At 39.0% G+C, this 26,857-nt stretch overlaps 1 protein-coding gene across 2 annotated transcripts in view; it reads right to left on the bottom strand.

The window, feature by feature from the left end:
* Positions 1-26,857, bottom strand: part of lrfn2b (leucine rich repeat and fibronectin type III domain containing 2b) — a 171,923-nt gene that overhangs the window by 56,689 nt on the left and 88,377 nt on the right. For both annotated transcript variants that reach the window (XM_044330008.1, XM_044330007.1), the window contains 2 exons: positions 16,955-17,064; positions 4,115-4,213 (listed from right to left, as the gene is read on the bottom strand). The gene's annotated coding sequence lies outside the window, so the exon portion shown is untranslated. The remainder of the gene's footprint in view (positions 1-4,114; positions 4,214-16,954; positions 17,065-26,857) is intronic.

Here is a 26,857-nt window from a genome sequence, read left to right as displayed (position 1 = left end):
CACACACACACCCCTGAGTTTAAACTCAAGCTCCCTTAAAACTGTTGACTGAATGTGTTGAATTTCCCTTTCAAATGTCCCATCATGTCATGTAGGAAAAGCTTAAATCTAGTTATTAAACCTTGAGTCATGAGTGTAAAAGGAGGCAGAGGAGCACAGGCAACAGTGAGAGCTTCACTTTGGTCTTTTTAGCATCAAATTCTGATATTATAGCTCTTACAGTTACAGTACTTGGAGACATACTCTGCCTGTCAGTAGGCACAGTCAGGTGCAGATTTGTATCTTTTTTAAATGAAGATTTGAATCAGACAAAAATACATTCATGAGTAGCTTCATTATTTTAACAGTTCTGTCATGTAAGAAGCATTATATTCAGTGGACCTTATACACCGGCAAACTGATTGGTGTAACATTTGAAAAAAGAGAGCAGCACACCGTCAAGAAAAGTTGGACTGTATATGAAATGAGATGTGTGGGTGAGTGGAAGAGAAACCTCTGATCCTTCATTGATTTCAACAACTCATTTGCATCAGTCCTGACTGGGAGATGCAGATGAACTGAAAGGTGATTTGAAAAGACTTTTAAAGCCTTTAGCCAGGAAAGTTGTACATTTGGGGATGCAACTCAATACTTGGAAGGTGTGCATGAGACTGTGTACTCTTGGCGTGGTGTGTGAAATCCTCATATTATCCGTGAAACGTAATCAGAAGGAGTTCAGCCTGGGAACGCTCTGAATTTCACGGGCAATTCTCAGATTGATCCACTCTGCTGCAATTGCTGCTCAGGCTCTTTAGGGATAAGAGGACCTAACTGAAAGAACATGACTGAAAAAATACATAAAATCCTGTCTGTGGGAAATTTCATTGCCCTGAAAGAGAAAATGCAGTTTCATTCTGAACCCTCCCCTCTGGCTTTTAAAGAAATCTGAAACTTCAAACAAACGCCAACATTATGAAAGATCATTGTTTATAATTCAGGCAAAGACTGATTAAGTGCTTTTCAATGAAATTCTGTTAAATAAATATAATATTATAATATAAAATCCAAAACATCCAGGACAGTCTTTCAAAAAATTCTGAAATTTGATTTATAGAGACTGTCCAACAGATACTGTAAGACAGCGTCAAAACCTAAATATATGAGCTATTTGTACATTTAATGAACCTCTAGCAGCTCTTCGAATTATCATTCTTGTCTCTCAGCAGCAAATGCAATAGTAGTGTGATGTTGTTATGGAGCTACAACACCTTGTTGGGGCAGGTCAGGTTGCATGGATCAGTCAACAAATACACAGGACCAGCAGTGAACATATTCCTTTAACCATGACCACTGTCATTCCCTAACCTTAAAGCGTTGTAGTAGCCTAACCCTGACTATATGTGGGACATAGATCACCTGGTTTCCAGTCCTGCACTCTGTACCTCGACCACCTTCCTATGACTTGTGTGCATCCTTCATGACCCTTCTCTCAACCGAAGTTGTCTGGTGAGGATTGACTTTCAAAAGAATAGGTTCCTTAATGTGGGTTGCCATCCAAGAGTCTCATTGGTTGTACTATGGTGCATGTGAGTGTGATGTACCTGTCGCTTACTCCAAATTCACTACTACTACTACAAATTTACTACAAATTAGCTCCACACCTGGTTCACATTTCATCAACAAGCAGCATATGTTTTGAAGAGAAGAATGATGACGATGGAAAACTGGAATGATTAGATGATCGTACCCGCCATGTTCATTTCATGTATAAAGAAGTCTCCTTTAACACTTTGCAGACACCCAGTGCAGGCACAAAGTTGAACTGTTTAACCGTTTACTTTAAGTTGCAATCACAAAATTGGTCATAAAAATCTCAAGTGGATATTTTCCTCAAGTTATTCAGTGTGGACTGTGACTACAACTCTAACTTCTCTTCTGAAAAGACACTTCCAGTGAATGTGCGGTGCATTCCACATCTTTCTATGAGCTCTTTTATTTGACTGTGTTGCTCTTCGTGGCCTCCTGTCTAGATTGATTTGCTGTTTGAGAGCTGGAAGGTGATGCATGGCTGCCCTCTGTGGATAAAACAGGCTTCTGCTGTCAATGCCTTTAAAGTTGAGCATCTGTCATTCCTAAGGACATCTTTGGATTAGCTTGAAGAATGATGAACCCCATAGAGCTCCCACAGCACTGATACATCATGGCTCCTCATCAGCTGTTCTTCTACACATATTCCTGCTTCACTGCTTGAAATGATTTTGATACTGTTGTTCTGGGGCCTCTTCAATTCTATTTTTCCTCTCTTAGTTATTTCAGCTTTATTTAAATGCAGCAGCAGTAACTACATTTTAAAAAAATTAGGAGAAGTAAATTTAGTTGGTAGAGAAGTTGGCAAGAATTCACATGAGGTCTGTTTGACTGGAAATTAGGACACATCCAAACAGCTCAATATCTCAGGGGAAATGTAGTCTAAAATACTGAGGACATTTTCCAGCTTCTGATTTGGGCAAGAAGCCCGTTGCAAACATTGATTTATAAAAAGTACAAAAGCTGCAGACTCTGGCCCTTCCTAGGGCTCCAGCTAAGCCTGAAGATGGTTTTAGTTACTGTTTCCTCTTTTTTAATGCAGCTTTTTGGGTATGTGAATCCCACAGAGGCTGTGGTTGGCCCCCGCAATCATCTATCCTGTGGTCAGCTCTACCAAAGGAGTGCACTGAGGGTCAATCCCAGCTCAGTGGGGTCCAAGATGGTGGTGTGCCAGATAAAACAGAAAATTATGGTGTCTGATTTGCAAACATTAGATTATATAAATGAGACAATAAAACACTGAAGCCAGAATAGGATCAGATCCATATAGTTCAGGCAAATTTAAGAAATTCCCTCAATAATTTTAGCATTTACTGTGTTAGATTTGGATTAGTGCGTACTCAGTCCCTTTCCATTTTGGGCTCTCTGTGACCTTTCCTCTAGAGTCACCATCAGGACAAATCTATCAGGTTTGTATCAGGACTGGTAAAGGGTTCAGTATGACTGAAACAAATTGGATTGTACAAAATGTCATCCACATAGTTCAACCTAGTTTTGTAAAGACATTTGTGGTCCCCGCAGTATGTTGACTGTTTTGACAAGTTCCAAAAATTGTCAGCCACAACTCCCACCTATTCAGATGTCAGAAAAGTGTAGGCGAGGTGGTTCACAAGCTATTAGACAACCAGACAAGCATACTGTTTGCCAATTTTAGTTTCTCTTTAGCTTTAGCTAAGTTAATTTTTCAATAAAATACATCTTGGTCACAAATAAATTTCCTTATCAACACTGTTTATTTACACTATGTGTTTATGTAAAAAAGAAATAGAAGCCAAAATATTGTTTTCAGATTTTTAGCCACACTAGTAGTGTGGTTTTCGTAATGGCAATGTCAACCAACCACTTTTGTCCAGACTGAAATACTATTGATTGACCTGCCTTAAAACTTTGTAAAAACATTCATGGTCCCCATGGGATGAATCCTAATGGCTTTAGTTATCCCATGTCTTTTGCTCTACTGCCACCAGGAGGACAAAATTTTCACTTAGCCAATGCAATATCTCAGCGTCTACTGTATGGATTGCCATGACATTCCCATCAGCCTCAGCTCTACTTTGTGTTTAGTATTAATTAGTAAATGTTAGCATGCTAAAGTGCTAAACAAAGATGGTGATCGTAGTATAGCTTATACCTGCCTAACAACAAATGTGCAATGTCATCATGAAGACTTTAGTATGCCAATAGATGTTAGCATTTAGCTCAAAGCACTGCTGTACCTAAGTACAGCCTTAGAGAGCTGCTAGTGTAATCACCAAAAAAGATAAGTCACGTCTAAACTCTCATATAACAATATCAGTATTATCCTCAAAAATCCAGGATCGGTATATTAGCAATCTGTTGTTCGCTCTATGAACCACTCTTGTATTGGTGGATGTAATAGTTTACAGCCTGCAGGAGATGCTAGGCAGGCTTCAGATGGTTAGTCATGTTATACTACAGTCCACAACAGAAGGCTCCCTCCCCAGGTACGTACTTATACAGTATGTCCTATTATGTTGTATGGGCACAGATAGTGTGTTTATTTCTCTGTGTTTCTTGCACTTCTTACCTGCACTGTGCTGTCTCTCTGCCATAGGTTCACTCACGGGCTCAGCCCGCTAATCACAGTCTCCACGTCTTTACTCCCACACCAACAGAAAGAGACGACCTGGAGAACACAGGATGACAGCACACATTCAGCTCAAACATGCTCTGTCACACAAAAACAAAAGTCACACAGTCAGGCATGCAGGCTCTAACAAGCACCCTGCAGAAACTCATACTTAAAGGACCGCACTGGTGTTTTCATATGTTCATTTGTTTCATACCACTTTACACTTCTACTGACCATTTTCAAAAGTGCTATAGTGATTTTAATGTGTTTTATCTGGCTAGATTATCTATTTTAAATTAGATAATTCCACAGCTGGATTTGAACCGCAGACGTTGCAGTTATATGGCTAATGGGGTGCACCCACTACATTACTTCTAGCGCTGGGCATCGTTTGAATTTTTTCAATATTGGTGCCAATACAATACCTGAGTTACTCAGAACCTTCACTTGAAAGTAGCAATATAACACGGACAGGAGAACCATAATTCCATGTTTAGAGAATACAATTTAGAACAGACAACCTGTATTACAAACAGGGGGGCATGGAATTTAAGTGGGTGTTTACCAGTCAGAGAAGGTCCAATGAAAGATGCTATCAAGTTGCATTGTGGGAAGTGTAGTATCTAATGTTCTTGACCCATACTAGAGACTAAAAGTCAGGATATCAGCCTGTGCTGCTTTGATTTTGACCATTCTGTCCCCCATCTTGCAATACTACATTGCAGAAGTGCTCCTTTAACTATTCTTTCCTCAGCATATACATCATGTACGCAAGCACCCATTAACATACATGCAGAGACACACACACACACACTTTTACTTATGTCACTTTTGGGGACTTACATTCATTTCCTGAGACTTACCCTAACCCTAACCATAACTACTACTTGCCTAACCCTAACCCTAACCTTGACCACTAACCCAAAGATCAGCTCCCACCACCCCCCACACCCCTCACACGAAAGTTAGGCAGACATCATTCTGCTTCCACCACACACTCTGTACACTTCAAGAAATAAAGTGAAACTGGAAACAGATGTAGGGCTCAAACTGCCTCCTGTCCAGCCATGATTAATAGTATAACAACATGCTCTAGTGCAGGAAAACCCTCCAGAGATGAGATCCTGTAACACTAACGCCACTGTAACTAGTCTCCATGGAAGCTCTACTGGGACTGAGATGAATGTTGATGACCTTTGGTTCTTACTGCACTGACATTTGCAGCTAATTTACACATTTTACATTTTAGCTATATGGCACACTCCTATTCAGAGTGAATTGATGCTAGAATTGAATTCAGTTACAATATACTGTAAGGAGTGTACTGTATTTCCTTCTCTGTTGTGATGTCTGATCCGTTTCCAGCTACACAACCCCTTGTACCATCTGGGTTCACAGAATGTGAATTTGACCGATGGATGCACTCGGAAGGGATTTGTGACTCATCATTTTTCCTCTGGCAGTGCTCTGGCTTGGGAAACGGAAGAGAGTGTTGTGTTGTTTCGAGGAGGTATTTTTTTTTTCCTTTTAACAGCTTTCTGTCTTTGGTGAATTCACACAGAGCAGAACAGAACAGTACCACAGGCAGACCTCGTGTCAATATCTGCAAATCCTGTCTGGGAGAATAAGCCGATGAGATGCACTGACACGGCCGCCTGATCCCACAATCATTTACAGAATGTAAATAGGATGCAAGCAGATAGTCAACCTGTCAGCGACCAGCCTCATGTCATGACATGTGCATTTGCATATTCATCCGACTTGTTACAGATGAGTGATCACAACCTTCTTTTTTCTGTGTAGTATTAGTTTCTGTCAGTTCCAAAATAGAAAGATCAAGATCAGCTATCTCATGCGAGGTCCAGCTTATAATCGAAAAGTCTGGGACACAGCTTCCAGGAGAAATGTGAGTAATTTTATAGTTTTGTAACAGTGATTCTTTAAAAAAGGTTCTGAGTAAAGAACAAGAGCAGTCCACAATAAGTAAATAATATTATTCATTACAGCAACTAAGCACACAGTGAGATCAGTTTCTATGTTGGATATTATCTAAACCCAGTGTTGTCTACACTGATGCGTGAAATCACACACTTAAAGCTATATGCTACAGCTCCATGCATAGCGATTCTCTCTATGGCCAAAAGTCTGGGGTCACCCCTGTGCACATAATAGCACTGGTTTGGGCCTCTTAGTTCCTCTGAAGGGAAATCTTAATGCTGTATCATCACAGATATTTTAGATGACACATTCTAGATGGACTCTGGTCCATCTAGAATGTGGAAATACAATGTAATCGAGACTTCGAGACAAAATTTCAATGTCATCTGTTATCTTTCAGCCACTGGTAGTTACAGTTTCTGAGTTCTTTGTTTGAGGTAGAGAATCAGCTTGAGTAAAGTAAAATGCCTTCAAACTAGCTGATTCAAAGAGAATAGAGGCTGATGGTGAGAACCATGTGTTTGGACTGAGAAATGTGTGCTCATTCTTCCCAAAGGAGTGCTAGTGTACTTAATTCGCCATAAAAACAGTGGCTATTGTGAAGAATAGTAACATAAAACCCACTACCACATTAACAATATCCCCAAAACACAGATGAAATCATCATTCCCAGCCACCAGCAGAATATACACATATACAGTAAATACAATGCAATGAAAAAACTCCAAGACAAACTCATTAATGAATACTTACTCATACTCCAACTGGCCATGTTGTGCCCAAGTTTAAGCACTTGTTTAAACAACCCCTTGATACAGAAATATCTTTGTCTTACATGGCTCTGGAGTTTATTAGAAATTAACAACACTCTTTTAATCCACCCTCTTTGCACTGTAGACATTTCTCGGACTAAACATTTGAGTATGTCTGTTGCAGACAACAATGTGTGCAACTTTATGGCAGTTTGAAGAAGGCACTTTTCTTTTTCAACATGGCAATGGTACTTGTATCTTTTATTTCAAGTTTTGTATTTTGCTACATTTTAATTTGCATCAGTTTCAGTTTACATTGTGTGTAAAATGCCAGTCTGTTGGTCCAGCACTTTGGTCCAGACTGAAATAACTGAACAGCTATTGGATGGATAGCCATTACATTTTGCACATACAAAAGACTTTTCCTCTAGCACATCCATGAGTTTGACATTTGTGGTTTTGAGTCAAATGTCTCCCCAACTATCGGATGGACTGTTTCACACATTAATGTTCCCCTCAGGGTTAACTGTAATACATTTTAATTGTACAAATATGACCACATACTTCCAAAACTAATGACATTCAATCAGCTTCAGCTGTACTGTGTGTTTATTACTGATTAGCAAATGTTAGTATGCTAACACACTAAGATAAGATGCTGAACATGTTAAACATTTTTCCTGCTAAACAATCAGTATATTAGATTGGGATTGTGAGCATGTTTTCATGCTGGTGTTAGCATTTAGCTCAAAGCACTGCTAGCGTGGCTGTAGTCAGTAGTAGACGGTAGTGTGACAGTCCACTACCGGCCTAATACTGTAGATGAATGTCAAATAATCACAAAGAAATGTTGTAAATTCAACTGAATCGCCTATCAATTCTCTCTGCTTTAGAAATTAGATGAAAGTATTGGACTGACCAAATCTAATGCCATTAAAATTGGTGATCAACTCTGTAAAGCTTCATCAGAGCATCCACAGAAAACAAGACTTGCACTGTATACGTGTACAACTTAATTACCTATTACACCTAAAAACAGGTCTGCTTTGTCATAGTTTTCAGATAAAGAAAATCCACCATTCACACACCTTTGCATTGTCAAACCACATTAAACTGGTGTTTAGCTGATGCCTTTGGTATTAAAAGTTCAGAGAGTCCGTTTCAGAGTGTAAAAGTCCTATAATCCCACAAATCACTGTGCAGAGTCACAGTGCAGGGACAGCGTTTCATATCCTGCAGTAATGAAATGTGTGATCAGACACAGGAGCAGGCAGCGCTGTATGTATGTATGTACGTGTGTTAATACATGCGGCTCTGTGGGAGGCTTTTGTGTGAGAGAGTTTCTCCCAGAAAAGCTAATCCACCCCGACAGAAAATCACTGCTGCACCAAAATGTTTAATAACCTACTTTCCATGATTACACCATGGTACACCTGCAAAGCTCATTAGCTTTAGGTTATCAAGATGAAAGATTCAAAGGCTTTTTATAAGTCAATTAAAAGAGATGAAAGATAATGAGTTTGATGGAAAGGTCTAATAGGTTTTCTGTTATATGTCTTATTGAATAGGGAAACACAGTTTCAAAGGGCTCAGCTCCCAGTACAAAGGGAGAGAGAGATGTGCATCTCTTTTTCAATTAAGGCTGATGTTTTTTTTTTTTTTACTGATTTTCACAGAAAAATACTTTGGGTTTTGTAAAAGATACCTTGGTTTATTGATTATCATTCGGATTTTATATTCCCAGGCATTAAAGCGTTGCTGTGTTTACTACTTTACTGCTATCTTGCTTTAAACAAGATATGTTGATACATGTTTGTCTCTTGGGGCTTACCATAGCTGTACACACTCTCTGCAGAGATCACTCAGTACTACAAACCCGCACACTGGACTTGACCTGACTCGCCTTGACTGCTGCTGTTACCAGCTCTCGTACAGACTAACTGCCCTCCACACTTCTGTACATCAGCATCAGACAGTAGACTAAGTGCCTGTTAGCCTGTAAATACTATTCCTGCTTGTTGAGGAGTTTGGCCAGACTCGCTGCTGCAGTTTGGTGATGGTTGAACTACTTATACTACATGTTAGAATGCCCTGTTCTCTTGTGGCCTAAAGAACTCAACTCAGAATACTCAAAACATCTGAAATATGAGGTCTGGACTCAGTATACTCCCAGGAAACATAATGCTCGAAATCAACAAGTCCTCCACATTAAACAATAAAATACACTGTTGGTCCATGCACTCCAGGATGTCACAGAGGTGTTTTCTGATGTGACGTCCCTATCAGCAGTAATCAGCAGGATGACATCAATCTATGCCCTCAAAAACAAATCACCGTTGAAAGATAAATATGTTTTATGATGTGACAATGCTATGGTTAAGGTCTGATTAGGGTTAGCCACTACAAACAGTTGGCTAGGTTTAGGGAAAGATAGTGATTTGGGTTCATATACATTGTTTTGGGGCAATTGCATTCATGACTGAACCTGTCATTTTTTTAATCGGCATACAGGCTCCTTGGAATTCCCAGCACTAGTCCAAACTGTTTTCAAGCACGTTACTAGCTTCAAGCTAAGCTAAATTAGTTTGCAACCAGAGGTCTCCTGACCATGGTTCAGTGCCACACAGTTTGGGGACAGTGACAGTAAAAAAACACTCCAGGTTGAAAAATGATGAATGGAAAATACTGTGACAGTGTGACAAATAGTGTGACATTTGAAAGTGAGAGTTGATGATGATCTTGCAAAGTCATTGGCAATGCCTTCCACCAGTCTGCTTTTATACTGAGCTTACTTTTTCCCCTAATAATGTAGCAAAGTACAATTGCCATCTGCTTGTTTCATTCATTGGACCATTAAGCCAGATTTTGAAGTGAAAACCTGTGCCAGCACATTTTGTACTGAGCTGTGATGTGATGGGTGCAGTTGGATCTTAAAATGGAGTATGGTGGTTTTACCATAATAGTCTCTTTGATAAACTCTTGAAGCTTTAACTTCTCAGACAAAACTCTACAATGGTTCAAATATTTTCATTGTAACTGTGAAAAGTGTGTTGTCCTCCAGAAATCATAATTATTAAAGAGTAAACAGGAGTTCCACAGGGTTCTGTCCTTGAGCCACTTTATTCAGTTTATATTTAAATGATTTGGAAGGATTATGCCACGGAGAATGTGCAACACATGTATGCAGATGATACTGTTATATCTTATAGAACTATGTTCTTAATTTCCACCCAGCTGTAGCAGGACTTATTTACAATATGTTACAATATGGCAGTATGGATTGAAAACTAATATTTTATTCCAGTGATTGGCCCTTGTCAGAAGTGAATACATTACAACCAAAAGGACACAGTATTGACCAGCTTTCAGAGGATAAGTATCTCTGCCTATGTAAGATTCCCATCTAAGATTTGAGAACATGTAAAAATGGTGAGCATGGTTGTAAAAACAATCTTCCATACAGGGGTGGGAGGGTTACTTTAAAAATGTATTCCGATACAATTACTAATTACCTGTTAAAAAATGTAGTCAGTAACCTAATCCAAGTATCACAATATTAAAGTAACATAACTTGATTACTTTCCATTACTTTTGGATTACCTCGATACTAAATATGCAAATAAAGACAGAGAAAAGAAAAATTAATAAGATGACTTTTACTTAAGTGTATTTTAAAATGTGTCCTCTGCTCAGTGTATTTTAGCTGGACCAGCCACGGACAAGCCCTGTGACCGCGGGTGTCCGTAAGTGAGTGGGGAAGTTACACCACTGATCAGCTGGCCAAGTGTTGGAGTTTCCCCATTGGCCGTTGCGCTTTCAAAATAAATCATTGCAACCGAGGACAGCAGCATGATGCAGAGTGTTTCCTTCTCTGAGCCCTGGCGCTCTCAGCTCCGGTGTTAAATACAGCAAAGTCAGCTAAAGTCCTCATTAAACAGACATGTACCAGTGTCTCTGCATCTCTTTCTCTACCGTCCAGTGTGATCAACTCTCAAGCTGACAGTGCTGTCAGCAGCCAATCAGGAGAGATGCTCCACAGTGCGTTTGGATTTTATAACTGAACTAATACTATTTATTTCTCTGATGTTTTCACAATGATGAACAAAAGCATTTAACACGAGTCTTGCAGGTAAAACATGTGACTCATGTAGGCTGTTCAGTTTAGTGTGGGACGGCTGCTCTGCAGGTGCGCTTGATTTGATTGTAACTGCGGTACCTGGGTAGAGATAAGCCTCCTAAATTTGCAGCAAAAATGCTGTCAAAACTTGATGATGATGTCAAAACTTTCGTTTACAATTTCCACTGCATGCACAGTTAAAGCACCTCAAATAACAATCACTTTAACAAAACACTCAGAGTGCAGAGTAAAAAACAAGAGACATCTGCAGTGTGATGAAACAGATGAAAGAGCAGGGGGAGTTAACAGATAATTAGAATAGTTATAATTACAGTTAAAATAAGTTCTCTTTTAAATCAAACATCCCAAGATATGAGTGGAAATTAACATTTATAACCTTTGTGTGACTCAAAGGTGCTCAAACGTAGCTTAACCATGTCATGTGATATGCTACTTTAGTACACTTTAACAACAAATATCACTGGGACCAATACAGAAAAAATCAGATGAACATTTAATATCCAGGTGTTCACATTATAGACACTACCACTGACTATCACTGTAACCGTCTGGCCTCAACTTTGCATATTGTCCATACACAGTCCAGCCATATATTAGGTTTTGACCTAGTCTTGTTAAAGAAAAAAACTGCTTTTCATTGAGGCATATTAGGCAGTAGCCTATAGACCTACAATGAAAGTGAACAGCACATGATGTGCATTACAGAGAACATTCTCAGGGAAAGCCTCTGATGAAACAGTGTTTAGCCCACTGGTTGCGTGAAGCTGTCACAAAGGCATATTTTATGTCACAGTGGGGGAAGACCCCATGCTGGGTATTCATGCCCACTCTACAAGAGCTTTGTCCTCCTCCACAGCTATTCTCAGAGGAATGGTACTGGCAGACATATGTACAGCTGCATCATTGGCTCCACTATGTCCTTTTATTCGGTTCTATATGCGTGATATGTCTGAATTTTCTCTAACTCATTCAGTTTTGAACATGCTCAGTAACCACTGTCAGCTCTGGGCATGTTATGCACACACAGTCATTTCGGTGGAGAGCCATTATGTGCACTACAAGCTATCATATACTCAAGCTCTCTTTTAACTTATTTGTCCGAGTCTTTTGGACTGCCACAGTGTGTAACGACCGTCCCTGCCTACTCTCCCAGCATAAATTGGTGTGTGAAGTGTGTGTACATGCGCCCGCTGTGTGCACCTGTGCATGCCATGTAGTATCATCCTCTACTCATTCTATCATGGATCACTGGTTATTTTGCCCTCTTGTTCCTTTTCAGCTTATGTTTAGGGCTTTTACAGTACATGGCAGTATATTGTTCTTTGTTTTAAAATGTATTTTAAAATTGTAATCCTGCTAATAATCCCCATTTTTACTAAATGAATTAATAATCTGATTATATCTTTTTTTTCTGTAACTTTAACAGAATACAGTTACCTTTTTTGTATCCTAATTATGTGAGGCCATTCCATGTATTCTGTTACTCCCCAAGCCTGCTTACATACATTTAGACTCAGAGACTGTTTACTACACCATGTAGTACATTACATTAACATTATTGTGAAACTTTGTGGTAAATGAAGATGTATGTATAACACTTTTTTTGTCAATAGGATGGTGATAAGATGTCACCGCTGCCATCTTCTTCATAAACAAAATATGTTAAGTTTTGATCAGTGCCTTAAATTTGCTGATGTTACTTATTTTGGATGTAGTTACTTTTTAAAAGTCAGAATGATTACCCTGATTATAGTCTGTAATTATTTTTTTGCAACAGCAGTGATGTTGCTTTGTAAAATTGAGCACATCTATTACCCTCTTTATTGTTCACTTCATGTTTCATCACACTCTGAGGAGGAAGATAAAAACATCTTTTTCTCTGTCTTGGGAAAAAAAAAAAAAAAAAAAAAACTTCCTTTGTCTCAGTCTCATTTCCTCTCCCCACATTTGGTCCTTGAATGCACCACATAACAATGAAAAATTCAGCAGTAGGTGAGAGGCTCTTGTTTTTCACCCCACTTGAATTATTGCCTGCTCTAATACACATTCCACACTGACGCCTCACATTTATACTCTGTCTGGATATATATGCTCATTTCCTTTGCATAATATCTCAACTAATGGGAAACTAATGGAAGCATGATTCCTGAAAGAACATGCTTCCTGTTTAATGGCTAGTGGCCCTCACGATCTGCCAGTCATAGTCTGTCTGCAGGGGCTGGCAGAAATAGAGCAAAGTGGAACTATACACTCCAACAAGACCTGACAACAGCTTATTTTCTACATAATAATGGTGCGGTCTTCATTTTACACAGTTTACTGTGTGCAACATGTAAATCAACAGTTAAATCAGACAGTTTTTGAGTTGTTGGAAAGTATATTGTCTCTTTTTGATGTAGCTAGACTAGCTGTTTCCACCTGCTTTCACTCTTTGTGCTGAGCTCGGCTAAACACATTCTGAACCTTTAAGTCCTCTTATCTGACTCCAGGCAATTGTAATCAACAATTTCCATAATCAGAATCTGAATAATTTTAAGTTTGACTTTCTAGTTTCCCTCCACCAGCAGAATTTAATAGCACTGCATGTTACATTGGTGAAAAGGTTAGAAACTGAGCAGGAAGGGTAAAATGAAAGACATTCTTTAATAGCTTTTGCTGGTATCAACTGAAATGTATAACAGCGGAACACTGAATAATGAGAAGCGTCAAAACCAAAAGTGTCATGTCATTAGTTTTCCTTACTTATCGTTTTGATCAGACATTTTCTTCTGGCAAACTTGCTGTACGACAGCTTGTGTTTAGACAGCATTTAACATTTGAGAACTTTGGCGTCTTTGCTTTAGTAGAAAACTGTGTTTTATATTCCTAAGCATGATCATTCCAACTCCCTTACATATGTTTGTATGTCCATATTCTAATATACATAACACCATTACAAACATTATTGAATAAAATACTGTTGAATCCTTAGTGTGACTGGACAAAGTCACAGGTATTGGGGAGTACTACTGCATATGTGAAAAAAAATTTAGAGACACAGAGTCTGGTTATCTGGTTATATCTCTGGTTCTGCTGCATCAGTTTTGATCAATGATGTTTTAGGAGTGCAATGCAATCAGTGTAGTACTCAGGTTCAGGTTATGGAAAGATTAATTACAAGTCTGTGACAGGGGGCAAACTCATCTCCTGTATGAAAGTTAGATGTGCTACATGCCCATCTACCCTTACTTTCAGACTTGCTACAGATAGGGAACTCTTCTTCCTGTGAGATGCTGAATTGTCCGATATGGATGTGATTCCTAGAAATTTTGTCATTTAGGTATGAGACTTGTTGGGGGGACAATGTTCCGATATAATACGACAACAATACAAAATGAGTGGTTTTGGAGATTTGCAGAACACTGGCACCAGTGTGCTGGATATGTCAGAAAGTTTAGTTGGCACTGCCCCATGAAACAAGATGTGTTTTTGGATTTGTTACTGACCCAGGCATGTCATCTCAAAGAGACAGCACTGTGCTGGTACGATTGATGTTTTTAACGAGATGTTTCACACAGTGCAGTGCAGAGTCTTAAAATACTGTTGAGATAAAATGTGCTAAAACTGCTGTGAAAATTTCAACTACTTAACTTTCTAGAAACAAGAAACCAACATGTCTGGAAGCAAGAAAGACTCATTTCATATTTCAGCCCCTTTTCACTTGTTTTAACATAGGCAAGAAAAGATGTTTTACATGCATTACCCATGATTTCTAGCAAACACCAGTAAAGAGCGGTGCTTTTACTGTCATTGTAAGGGGACATTCCAGTTTTGTGCTGTTTGTCCCCAGCATGTCAGCCTGAGGAGACAATTCAGAGCTGACATTTTGGGGTCAGTGTGCAACTTTCCTGAGAAAAGTGTGCTTGCTATGGTCTTCCCACCGCTAAAATATTTATCTTAAATAAAAGCCAATCCCCACTGATCTGCTCCCAAGCAGCCACATTACACACACCTCTCCTGGAAAGCCATTGTAAATGGCAGAAATAGAAGCAAAATTAAAACCGGCATTACAGTTGGGGTCCACATCCTTGGTTGCAGATGCTATTTTTACCACCCCTCTGTTCTGCCATGTCCCAGACCTTCACCAACCTCACTGGGTGAGCTGGGCACTTCATTATAACAACACAGCCAGTTATTCTCAGCCACTAGGCCTCAAGTCTGTAATGTGACTTAAATTGGTAGAATCCGGTATAAATGAGGGAAGAGGCAGTCTGAAAGTTAGACTGCCACCTATTTGTGTTTGTGAATAACTAATCTTTTCTGGTCCAACAGGCTAAAGTTGTGGAATTAAAACAGTGTTAAAATTCAGACATTAAAATGTCATTTCTGGTAGGTTTATTATGCTTGATTTCAGCACTGTTCAAACAGCACAGTGACACCATGGCCTCTCCTGGTGTTGAGGCAGTATTAGATGTAAACAGTGATACATTAATTGGGATTTACATAAGCCTTGTGTTTGTTTTGTTCTCTACAGTAGATTTTTGAAAAAGTATGTAAAAGTTTTGATGTAAACTATAAAAGTCAAACTTAAGCTTTCATCAGGAGGCCAAATATATTTGCTGGTGGGGCGGATTTAGCCCAGGGGCCACTGTTTGCCTACAACTGCTGTATGGATAGCTTGGCTCAATGGGGGCATCCTGGAAAGATGGTCATAATTAGCAAATGCAGTTAGTTAGACAATAAATAAGCTTGTGCTGTATTTGTTCCTCGTTTAATGAGTTTTCAGAGGTTTTGCTGAGTTAAGAAAGATTTATACTTTTATGTGGAGGCAACAAGTGTCTCTTTGTCATCCTGGGTTGCTTGTGTTTTCTCCTGAATGTTTCTGATACTTGTGGAGATTGTTGATGGTGAAGATACATGAAGCAAAGACTCAGTAATCTACTGCTTTTCACTAACACACAGATAACAAAGTCATCTCCACAGCAAACCCTCTGAACACCACAGTCATCGCTTTCTATCACAATTTGGCCTCATCTTGTGCAATACATCAGTCTAGTGTTGTGATGGTGACATCAGTGGGTGAAATCTGTGTCTCATTGTGCCAACTCTAAACTCAGCTTTAGCTAAATAATTTTTTTATGCAAAACCCATCTGCTCTGGGTTGCAAACAGACCTAAAGTAAATAGATCTAATTTTGTGTCAATGTACACAACAATTTTCAAGGGTCTTAAGTTAAGCTAAATTCTGTATTTTGTGTAGGACCCCACTACAACAATGGTTAATATCAATCAATTAATCAATCAATTTTTATTTGTATAGCGCCATATCACAACAGAAGTCATCTCAAGGCACTTTTCAGATAGAGCAGGTCAAGACCGTACTCTTTAATTTACAGAGACCCAACAATTCCCCCATGAGCAAGCACTTGGCGACAGCGGTAAGGAAAAACTCCCCTTTAACGGGTAGAAACCTCAAGCAGACCCCGGCTCTTGGTGGGCAGCCATCTGCTTTGACCGGTTGGGTTGAGAGAGAGAAGGAGAGAATATATCTCACTATATATATATATATATATATATATATATATATATATATATATATATATATATATATAAAGTTATGACAGAACTATGTGACAGAGAGCATCATCAGCAGAGGACTGTGGTCACACTGCAGCAAAAATGATAAAGACAAAAAAAAAAAAAAATATCCAACACAGCTGTCACTGAACATCAACTGAAGTTTTGCTGAATCATCCAGTATCAATCTACCTATCTGAGTGACACTTCTTAAAATCAGACTTTTCAATAACATGATCTTTTAGTTCAAGAAGATTAATCCATATCTGCAAGCCCTTGTTTCAAAATTCTAAGAACCTGGCCTGCTTCATCTTTAGCTATGACATCTGTGAACTCCTTTATGGCTTTATGTGGTCTCTACAGTCACATTGTCTTGGTGGCGAGCACATCAGTGGCTGGATGAAATACTCACAGTGAATAGGGTGAGAATTATGAGGTGGAAGAACCACCTGAGGTCAGGACTCCATCTTCACACCTCTGCAGTGCCTGGAGCTCAGAACTCATCCTCACCATCATAACCTCCTATGGGAAGACAGACAGAGGACACGTAAGCAATCAATCATTGTCTGGGCACTCCAAGACTCCCAACTATAATGAATATATAGTGTTCCATGAACTTCTGTCTGCACGCAATGAGGTTAAACATTTCAGACACTGTTCATTGATCTAGGGGAAAATCTCTGTTCTGCTTTCACTCCACATCCTTTAGCCACAGAATGAAATGACAAACTAGAAAACACATTTGTGGCAGAGTGTATAATGTTGGATATGTGAGAGTATCTAAACACATATGCCTTGATCAGTGACTCCTAATTCTTCAAACTGCTTGATAGTCTACAACTTCTAGTATAAACTAGTAAAGCTGTGAGTAGGTTTAGATTCAGATAGCTGGTTCCATTTGGACCTGGTTCCCGGTTCCAGAAATTCTTATTAAACCTTTTATATCTCCTCCGTCTAGATTGAGCACAGAATAATGTACATAATGTACATCCAGGTAACTTCTTACCTGGATGTTTAGAGCTTCTTATTTTTAGCTGGCACCAACCATAATTTTTACTGGTTAAAATGACAAACATCACATCAGCTGTAGCTAATTAATGCTAATTCTGTGAGTAACTTGACAAAGTAACTTTTGTCTGTCATCAACACTCTTATGTCTATACATGCTGAGAGTTATTGATCACTGTAATTGTTCTTATTGTCCACTGTCCACTAGGACTGTATTTGCAGTCCTACACATAATAAATCACTGGATTAAAATTTGACCCAGTTTGGGTCAATATAGCGCACAAACAATACTGGGTTAATGCATTTTTAATGACTTTTAGTGTGTATTATGAGGCTTCAGCAGTCTGAGTTTGCCAAACCGAGTCTTTTTTGCAAAAAATCCCCCCTTTGTGTTTTTGCAGACAGTGTTTGGGGATACAAGCTTGATTTGTCTAACTCAGACTGCTTAAGCCTCCTGTTAGCTTCAGCTGAAAGTACTGAGGTGTTTCTTCACAGAGCAAAGTCAGTGGATGGTGTCCCCCACCTTCTACAATGTAGTCACTCTATGAAGATCACTTTCATGGCCAGTATGGAAGAAAAGAATTATTAGAGCCACCAATAACTCGTTCGATCTACATATGCTTTGTGAGTATAGTATGCTTACTTTGTCAGGACTTTTACACCAAAAAGTAAATTTACAGCATTGGGATGCAATATATGTGATGAGGACCCTTCATTCAAACAATGCTTCATAATAAATTATCTAACATCCATGCACCTCACTTTTACATTGCATTTATGACCTTCAAAAGCAGTACAGTGAACCTAATTTCCTGGTCAACAAAGTGCTCAGATGTCACTCGTATAGGTGGTGATAAACAATGTGGAAACAATGCTGTGGGTTTGTTACACACTTGGTGAAAGGTTGTTTTTCTATCCATTCTGGGTGGATTATACTTAGTAGCTTTTAGCTGTTTTTCTTTCCAGTTTGTTCCATATTTTATAATAATTATATACCAGCAGCCAATTCTCTAGAGCACCTCCACAATGGTGGCAACCACTGCTACCATTAGTGCCTGTTATTTGCTGTAATATCACAGAAGCAACATGAATTCATCTGTTTTATTCTGCCTCCAACAGCAGATTTAATCAACAGCTTATTTTGCTTCTCGTCACCAGTGTCTGAAATATCAGATTTATATAGATTTATGTGCTTTTACTTTGAATCATTTGTGTTGCAGGACAGTGAAGAAAACAATGAGTCAACTTGTAGGCTGGTGACAGATGGTGACTTTAATAATGCTAGAAAAAACATTAACTTTAAAGTTACTGATATTTTCAAAGCATAACAGGACCTTAGCCATTCAGATTGTTTTGTTGTTGTTGTTTTATCTTGTTTTTTGGCAGCTAATTTAAAGAACATAATTATATGGCCTCACAACATTAAGGCTTTTCAAACTCTCAATTCAAAGCCCTGCATCAACCTAAACCTCAAGGCTACAGAAATGTCAAGGTTGGCTTTAAGGAACTTATTTTCATATCTGTAGCCATTGGTTCTATTGGTTATGATAACAAAGTAATTGATATCACGAAAAATAGGTCCAATGGGGCAATAAACACAAGCAGTCACACAACAGACAAACTGTAAACTAGCTAACAGTTTAGCCAGGTTAGGTGCCGCTTTATAGGTAAAACTGAAATTTTATACATAAACACACTTAAAATGTTGCTAAAAATCCCTCATTTCTCACAACTACAAGTTCAGTAGGCCAAGTTGAAACAGGAAATCAATCTGTTAATTATGATAGATGTTCAATGAAATAATTGCATTATTCAGCTTCAGCCTGATTGTCTGATAGACACTGTCAGTCTGATCGTTGGACTGCTCGTTTTTGTTTCCACGTTGAACCGATTTTAAGCAACATCGCCATGTTTCCAGATCTTTGCAATTACTATGGTGAGTATAATGTTATAATGAATGTAAGAACTGATAAAACACAAAATCGTAACAAACTGTAGTTTGTCTTTGACTTCATTTCACAGTTTTCTGCGATCTGTGATCTTCGCTAAGTCCTAAAATAAGTGGAAAAAAAACACTTAAATCTCCATTTTTAATTTTAAATATGAAACCATAGTTTCTGTACATAAAGTAACATGCTTGCAGCCAAATCTGTCAAAAACAGTTATGCTGGCAGATCTGAATTCTGCATTGTCTGCAGTGACTCCAAACTGAACAGTTGAAATACTTTGTCATAGCATGAGGCATGAGGGATGCTTCCTGTGTTAGACTCATGCTGGCTCCGTTAGTGCCCAGAGGGTCTTCACAGGAGCTAGTGACATCCATCAGAGGGCAGGGCAGGCAGTGATTCACACTGTCCACATACAACAGCTCCAGCAATAGCAACCAACCTGACAGGAAGAACAAGAATTCCTCTTTCAAGCATCAGGAACCAGGGGGCCATCAGTCACAATGAAGTGAGCCATGCTCATTAGGTCCTAAAGCTACTTAGTTCCCACTAGTTTAATGCCCACTGCAGCCCTTGCTCAATATGGATTATGATTTCTGATCACATTATTCTCACTGTTCCAGAGAGCAGTCGATTCTCTAATTACTGCATTGAGCACTGAGGCCATTTTCATCCTTACTACGCATTCAAAACAACTCAATACAATTAATCGTGGCTGGGACATTTAGTCGGCTTTCGTTTCAAACCTACTTAATGCTGACAATCAGAATTAAGTCTTTTGTGCGGAGCTGTTAGACTGACTTCAGCAGAAGCCTCTATCATGGGACTGCAGGAGCACTGATGTCTGATTCTCTGCTCCAGTTTTGTCTCTATGTACCTCTCTCGCTCTGTCTCTCTCTCTCTCTGTGTTTTGTCTCCTATTTCTCTCCTTGCTGCTTTCTTTCTCTATAATATTTCTTTTCATTCTGGTTTCTTATTTCCTCTCACACCCACCAAACCATGCTGGCACACACACCTATACACTTATACACTTACATGAACACGTTTCATTGTATAGGCACCTATATGTCTGTATCCAGCCTTGGGAGCAGTTTGCTTGAAACAAAGTGCTTGTTGGATCATTGAACAGCATCTGAGAGCTCACCACATTTTTCCAACATTCAATTTGAGGGATTTGCGTCTGATAACTCTTTGAAATCAACAATACAATAAGCATGCCTATTTTACGCAGTACGCCAGTTGTGTGGAGGTGAGAAAGTAGGCAGGGTTTGAACTTGTGTCTCTGGCTCTCTTTATTATTCCATACTTCTGTCACTATTCACCATGAATGCCTTTGACAAAAGACTATATGAAGGCCAGTTGTCAGCAAATAGCGAATCATGGGCCAAATCCAGCTCCAGCAACAATGCTGATGAAAGCAGAAGTTTTGACTATAATAGTTTACATCAAACCTTTTATATACTTTCTTACAAATGTACTGAAGATAACAAGATAAACACAAGGCTTGTGTAAATCCCAGTGAAAATAACTTGTCCCATCTAATACTGCCCCCACACCAGGAGAGGAATTAAAACTATGGTATCACTGTGCGGTTTGAACAGTACATGTTGCTGAAATTAAGTCTAATAAACCAACCAAAAATTACATTTTCATGGCAGTTGAACAGAAACAGGCAACAACAACAGAACTTTCAATCAACCATAAATTAATCAGGTCACTATTTGTCATGTGTGAATAACCAATAAAGTACATCTTTAGTTTTTAAGTGCAACACAGAACATATATTCAAGTATGAGTCATTTTTACCCAAATGAGTATTAAAATAGGTTGTATCTCTTTTAGCCCTCACTTACTAATGTGAAACATGACACCTGCTAAACAGGGTTATTAGTCAACTTTATTCTTTAATGAAATAAAATACATTTTCTGCCGATTAATGGTCCCCCGACAAAAAATCCTGAAAAAACTGGCCCAAGATTGAACCGAATTGCTGGCCCTGGGTAAACACCTCCATTTGTTTTATTATCGCCCCTTCAAGATGTCAGGCTTTTCACCTCGCCTTCAAGTGTGGCCATCCTGAACAGGTGTAAACACTTTGCATGTATGAACTAGTTTCTGTGGTATGGTTGAAGTTAGAGTAAGATTGTGGGTATAGAAACAAAACTATGGTTAAGTTGAAGTAACAAAGGGCACACTACTTCCTGCATTGGCACTAAACATTAGTACTGGTGCAGAATCATCCAATATAGATGTATTTCCAAAAGAAACTGACGTTCTGTAGCAGTTTCCCAGGTTCCAGACAACAGTCTTCACAAAAATGGTCACAATTAGTGTGATTGAGGATTCCCTGTTCTCTGTAAGTAGAGCACAACGGATTCCTAATCAAAGTGACTTGGGCCCTCTGTGAGACACCTCAGAAAAACAGCTAGCAGCTGCTCTGCTAAGCAGCTAGTGAGTACATCACCTGTGTGCCATACTGCCAGCTCCCCAGTGAATCACTGTGGCAGTTTTATTCCTGTTAACTTATCTGTCCATCACACCAACAGTGTATAAAGATCTACTGAGACATTCTGGGACCATTAGAAGGACAAATAAGATGAGGGTCACATGATTGATGAACAAAGCTTTCAGCTAACTTCATTGTCATATGGCTTTACCCCAGAGGGCATCTTGACAAACTAATCAGGCTGCTGTAAATTCTGTAGTGCCAGTGTAATGCCTGTCTTAAAGTCTGAGCCAACAGAATCCTTGTTGTTTCTCAGGGTGCTGTCTGACTGTTAGTGTAACCATCACCCAGTGACTGAACAGTGATGTCACTGCTTTATGACAGTACAATGGTTTGACTGGCTATATGCAAAAAGTCTACAGTATTCAGAAAAAAATTCAGAATTCAATTTTAGTTTGACTTTCAAAGAAATACTGCTCTCATTTACTAACTAATTATAATTGCTTTTTATGTTTTGTATATATGGTATTTACAGCGATTTATCAGACATGATGAATCAGTGACATGTATATAAGGGAACTGTTTTAATATTGATCGTATTAAAAGCCTAGCAAGATTGTGCCCTTTGAGCATTTGGAATGCTTTAAATGTGAAACATCCACAGGCAGTGCAGTGTTTTACTGGTAGTAGCTTAACGTTAACAGAAAATTCTGAAAGAACAGTATTTATGTTAAAAAGAGAAACAGAACTGCAGAATCAGTGCTGAGGTGTAGTGTAGTGTACATCACACTGAATGTATCAAGACAACAGGTAAACATGGAGGAAGTGTTGAATTAGCATTTACAGCAAATTAAAACAGGAGCAGATCAGAAAATAAGAAGACTTCCTTTTAAAAAAATGTGTGATATCATGTATTTTTTTGTGATTACATATTGACCAAACTAACAATAAATGCTTGTCTCAAATATTGAGGCCTGGTTCTCTGCAGATGAGACCACTATTTAAGACTTCATTGAAATTACTGCTGTTTCCTCTCACCAATAAATTGCCTACAATACATTTATCACATGAAATTGCTATTAATACATCCTGCCAGTACCCATTAGCTGCTAAAGGCTACATTTCGTGTTTTAACTGATGATTTATTGCGTTGACCTTTGTTGTGAGTGTTGGTGACCATTTCTATTCCGAAACAACTGTCCTGGTAAAGTTCATACAGTTAATTTACATTGTAAACTTATTTTACATTTGTCACTGGCAAAATATGAAGAAATTAGAGCCAGCAGCATCAGCACTATATGTCTTCAGACATCATACACATGCCACACGCTGCCATCTCACCACTGAATTATGCTCCACAGGCAGTTTTGTTCATGAAGTTCTTCATAACACTGTCCTCCAATGGCCTCTTTATTTGGTTTAAAAAATGCTGCAAAAACAAACAGACACAATCCTGCTCAGAAATATCATGCTACAAAGGGACCCTATGTGTCAGTAAACAGTACGGTGGCATGATCATTATGTATTGTGTTAAATGACAAAACTTGCTTGCACAGGCACTTGTGTACAAACAGAACAGCACAGTAAAAATATCTTAGTTCGACGAATAACTGCATGCTTTGCCTTTTTTCATTATTTCTTTATTAAAACATGGCATTTCTCCTCTAGCCTTTTCCCTCTATAACCCATTTGAGAGCTGCAGTGATGGAGCCAGTCTCAGCTGGCTGCTTCCAGCTGACGGTGCACTCACACCCTGCCAACTATATTGGTAACAGTTACCACTTTAAAATAGGGAAGGCGCTCAGCGGTGTGGTGTGATGTACTCTGTAATTACATGCAACCATTGGCTAACTGTGAGACAGAGTGACAGGGCCACTGCTGCTGTAAAGTCTGAATCAAAATATCTATTACAGTCAGGTACAGAGCAAGCAAGAAGCAAAAACATCTTCAAGAAATGACCCATCTACTCTCTAGAGTTAATGCATCATGATTGTTTCAGTAGATTTTGCCTTAACTAAGTGTTTTACTTGCCAAACCCTAACCAAACCTTACACCATAGTTTATTTGCCACAAGTATCTTTGCTTAACCTTAAAGAATGGGTTCACATTTTCAAGTTTGTCTAAAACAACAGTCAGGAGCTCAAATGAACATTGAAACGAGTTTTTCTTGCTGTAATCATTCCTCCTGTTCATACTGACCATTAGAAGATCCCTTCATAATGCACTTACAATGGAAGTGATGAGGGACAAAATCCACAGTCCTCCTTCTGTGCAAAAATGTATTTAAAAGTTTATCTGAAGCTAATATGAAGCTTCAGCGTCCAAATGAGTCAAATCAAGTAGATATCTTTCAATGGTACAGTCTTTTTAGTGCCAAAGTCCCTCTTTTTGTTACTATACTTCCACCACAGCTCAACATGGAAACACTGTCCGAGGAAACACAAAGAGGGAATTTGATGCTAAAAAGACAGTAAATGTGGCAAATATCCAATTGATATGACTAACTCAGACTGATGAAGCCTCACATAAGTTTCACATCAACTTTTAAATGACTGTGTGGACACACTGTGAATTTTGGCCTCCATCACTTACATTGAAAGCACATTTGAAGGGGATCTTTTAATGGCCAGAATGAACAGGAGGAATGATTACAGTGAGGAAAACCTCTTTCACTGTTCATATGGACACCTGACTGTTGTTTTAAGACACACTTGAAAAATTGTGAACCTGTCCTTTCACTGCAGGTCTGTGACAGGACATGAACTCGACCTCAACAAGACCATCCACCACAGTTGTCACTGAATTTTGTGGTGCAGGATTGTCCAATATAGATATTATTCTTAGTCTTGTCTCTGAGCCATGTCACAGCAAGAATTCATAACTCTATGATTGTCTAATCTGACACTGCCGTCATCTCAAAAGACAGAAATATAATGTTCATAGTCTGATCCCAGCCTTAAAAACTTGTTCTGTCACATAGTGAGCTCCTCTAGAGTACATGATTGCAGCAGTAGCACAGCAGCACATCCCAGTATGGCTGGTACAAGGACAAGAGGACCTCTCAACATGCATAAGATAAGCTGTGGACAGTAGACTTCAGCACATTAATCTCTGCAGACTGCATACTGTTGTTGCACATTTTTGCACTGGGATTCATCTGAAAATTATGCATGCAAGGCGGCATGTTCCACACTGAGCAGTACCACAAACAGGCAGACAGTTTGAGGAGACCTGCAGGACTTCACAGGGTCCACTTTGTCAGCACAGTTCACTGAGAGCTCCTTCTATTAGCATTTGACCTTCTCTATGACGAGTTGGTTCATGAACAGTGCAGTTCGCCAATTAACTCAAATGAGCCATATTCAAATTAAATGCACTGAATGAAATAAACGCTTTACAACTGCAGTCACATAGAACAATATCTGGGATCCTGCCCTCCGATAATAAACTCCAAGCTATTTTAAGACTGGAAAAAAGGAGATATGGAGCAATTATTTTTGGGTGCAGACAAAACCGCATCAGCTGACATTAATTAGCCGACAACATTCGCTCATTAATTTGTTTGAAGCTTGTACTCTAAAAACAACACAGCAACTTTGATGTAATCCAAGGCCTCTCTGGGAAACCGCATAAGTGAGAGGCTGTTTTGATTGAACCATAGGAAAAAAATAGGGGATAACACGCAAGGAGATGATGCAGATGATAATAAATACGTTAAGCTGAGTGTCTGATATGAGTGCAGAGAGCAGGCTCTGACACCCCAATGAACAAAACCCCCACGGGTGTCTCTCTCATGCCTCATATTGATTCCCATCGGCCACAGGGATCGGCATCCGCCAGACAGTGTCAGCCACTCGGCTAATTGGGAGAAAAACACGGGCGAAGAAGCACAGACCTCATTGTGTCTTTGATCCATAAAACATGATGAGTTCAATTCCCATCTCTCCTTTCATTAACTTAATCAACATGCCAGGAAATGAATAAAACATTCTGCCAGAAAATGCAAAGTGAAAACAACAACAGGAAATGGCTTCCTGTAGTGCATGTGCATGCACGGGCTGCCTGACATTGAAGAGGTCTTGTTCAGCTGCAGATGTGTTTTTGTTTTTTTTCTCTCTCCTTCATTCCACACAGAGCTGAGCTGTGGCAGCAGCCAAAAGGTCAGAGCTTTGACCTAATAACTGGAAGTCTGCCAGTGTGTCTGAGGACAGTGAATGAGTGACACTCTCCCCCTCCCATCCAACAATCATCAACACCTCCAACAGTGCATTTAACCCCCAGCTGCTCCAGGGAGGCTGTGGTAGGACTGGGCAAATGTCAGTGTGTCTGTCTCTATCAATTAGAAACACGGTGTCTGTAGAACAGCAGACATTGTTAAATCAACATTCAGGTTTGTACATTCATATGTGATAAGTAAGTCATAATTCATTATCCCTCAAATACTGTATATTGCCTGTTAAATGGTGTAAAATTAACCACTATTATTAGGAGTAGTAGTAGTAGTGGTAGAATATAATTAGATTTCATAGAGGCTTGTGTAGGAATAGCATTGCAAGTGTTAGCACTACTAGCATGCTAATAGCACTAGTAGCCTAGTTGTTTTGATAGTAGTTATAAAAGTAGCACTAGTTGCACATAATGAATGAGAGTGGTAGTATCAGTATCGGTGGTGAATATAGTAGTACTGGTGGTACTGTAGTGGTGGTACTAATATTAGCAGGAGTGGTACTAATAATATTTATTAGCAGTATTGTTACATGTAGCACTGGTAAGAGTAAGTGGTATAGTATACTTTAATGAAGCATGTTGCATGTTGTAACTTACATGTTAACGAGTCAAGGCAAAAATGCTAACAAGTTAACTAGTTAGGGTCTACCTTACTAGTTAACTAGTGAGACTTGAAGTGTTTACTAGT

This window comes from Thunnus albacares, chromosome 16 (genome assembly GCF_914725855.1).
Source record: "Thunnus albacares chromosome 16, fThuAlb1.1, whole genome shotgun sequence".
Taxonomy (NCBI): Eukaryota; Metazoa; Chordata; class Actinopteri; order Scombriformes; family Scombridae; genus Thunnus; species Thunnus albacares.
This window is presented reverse-complemented; position numbering and strand designations above follow the sequence as displayed.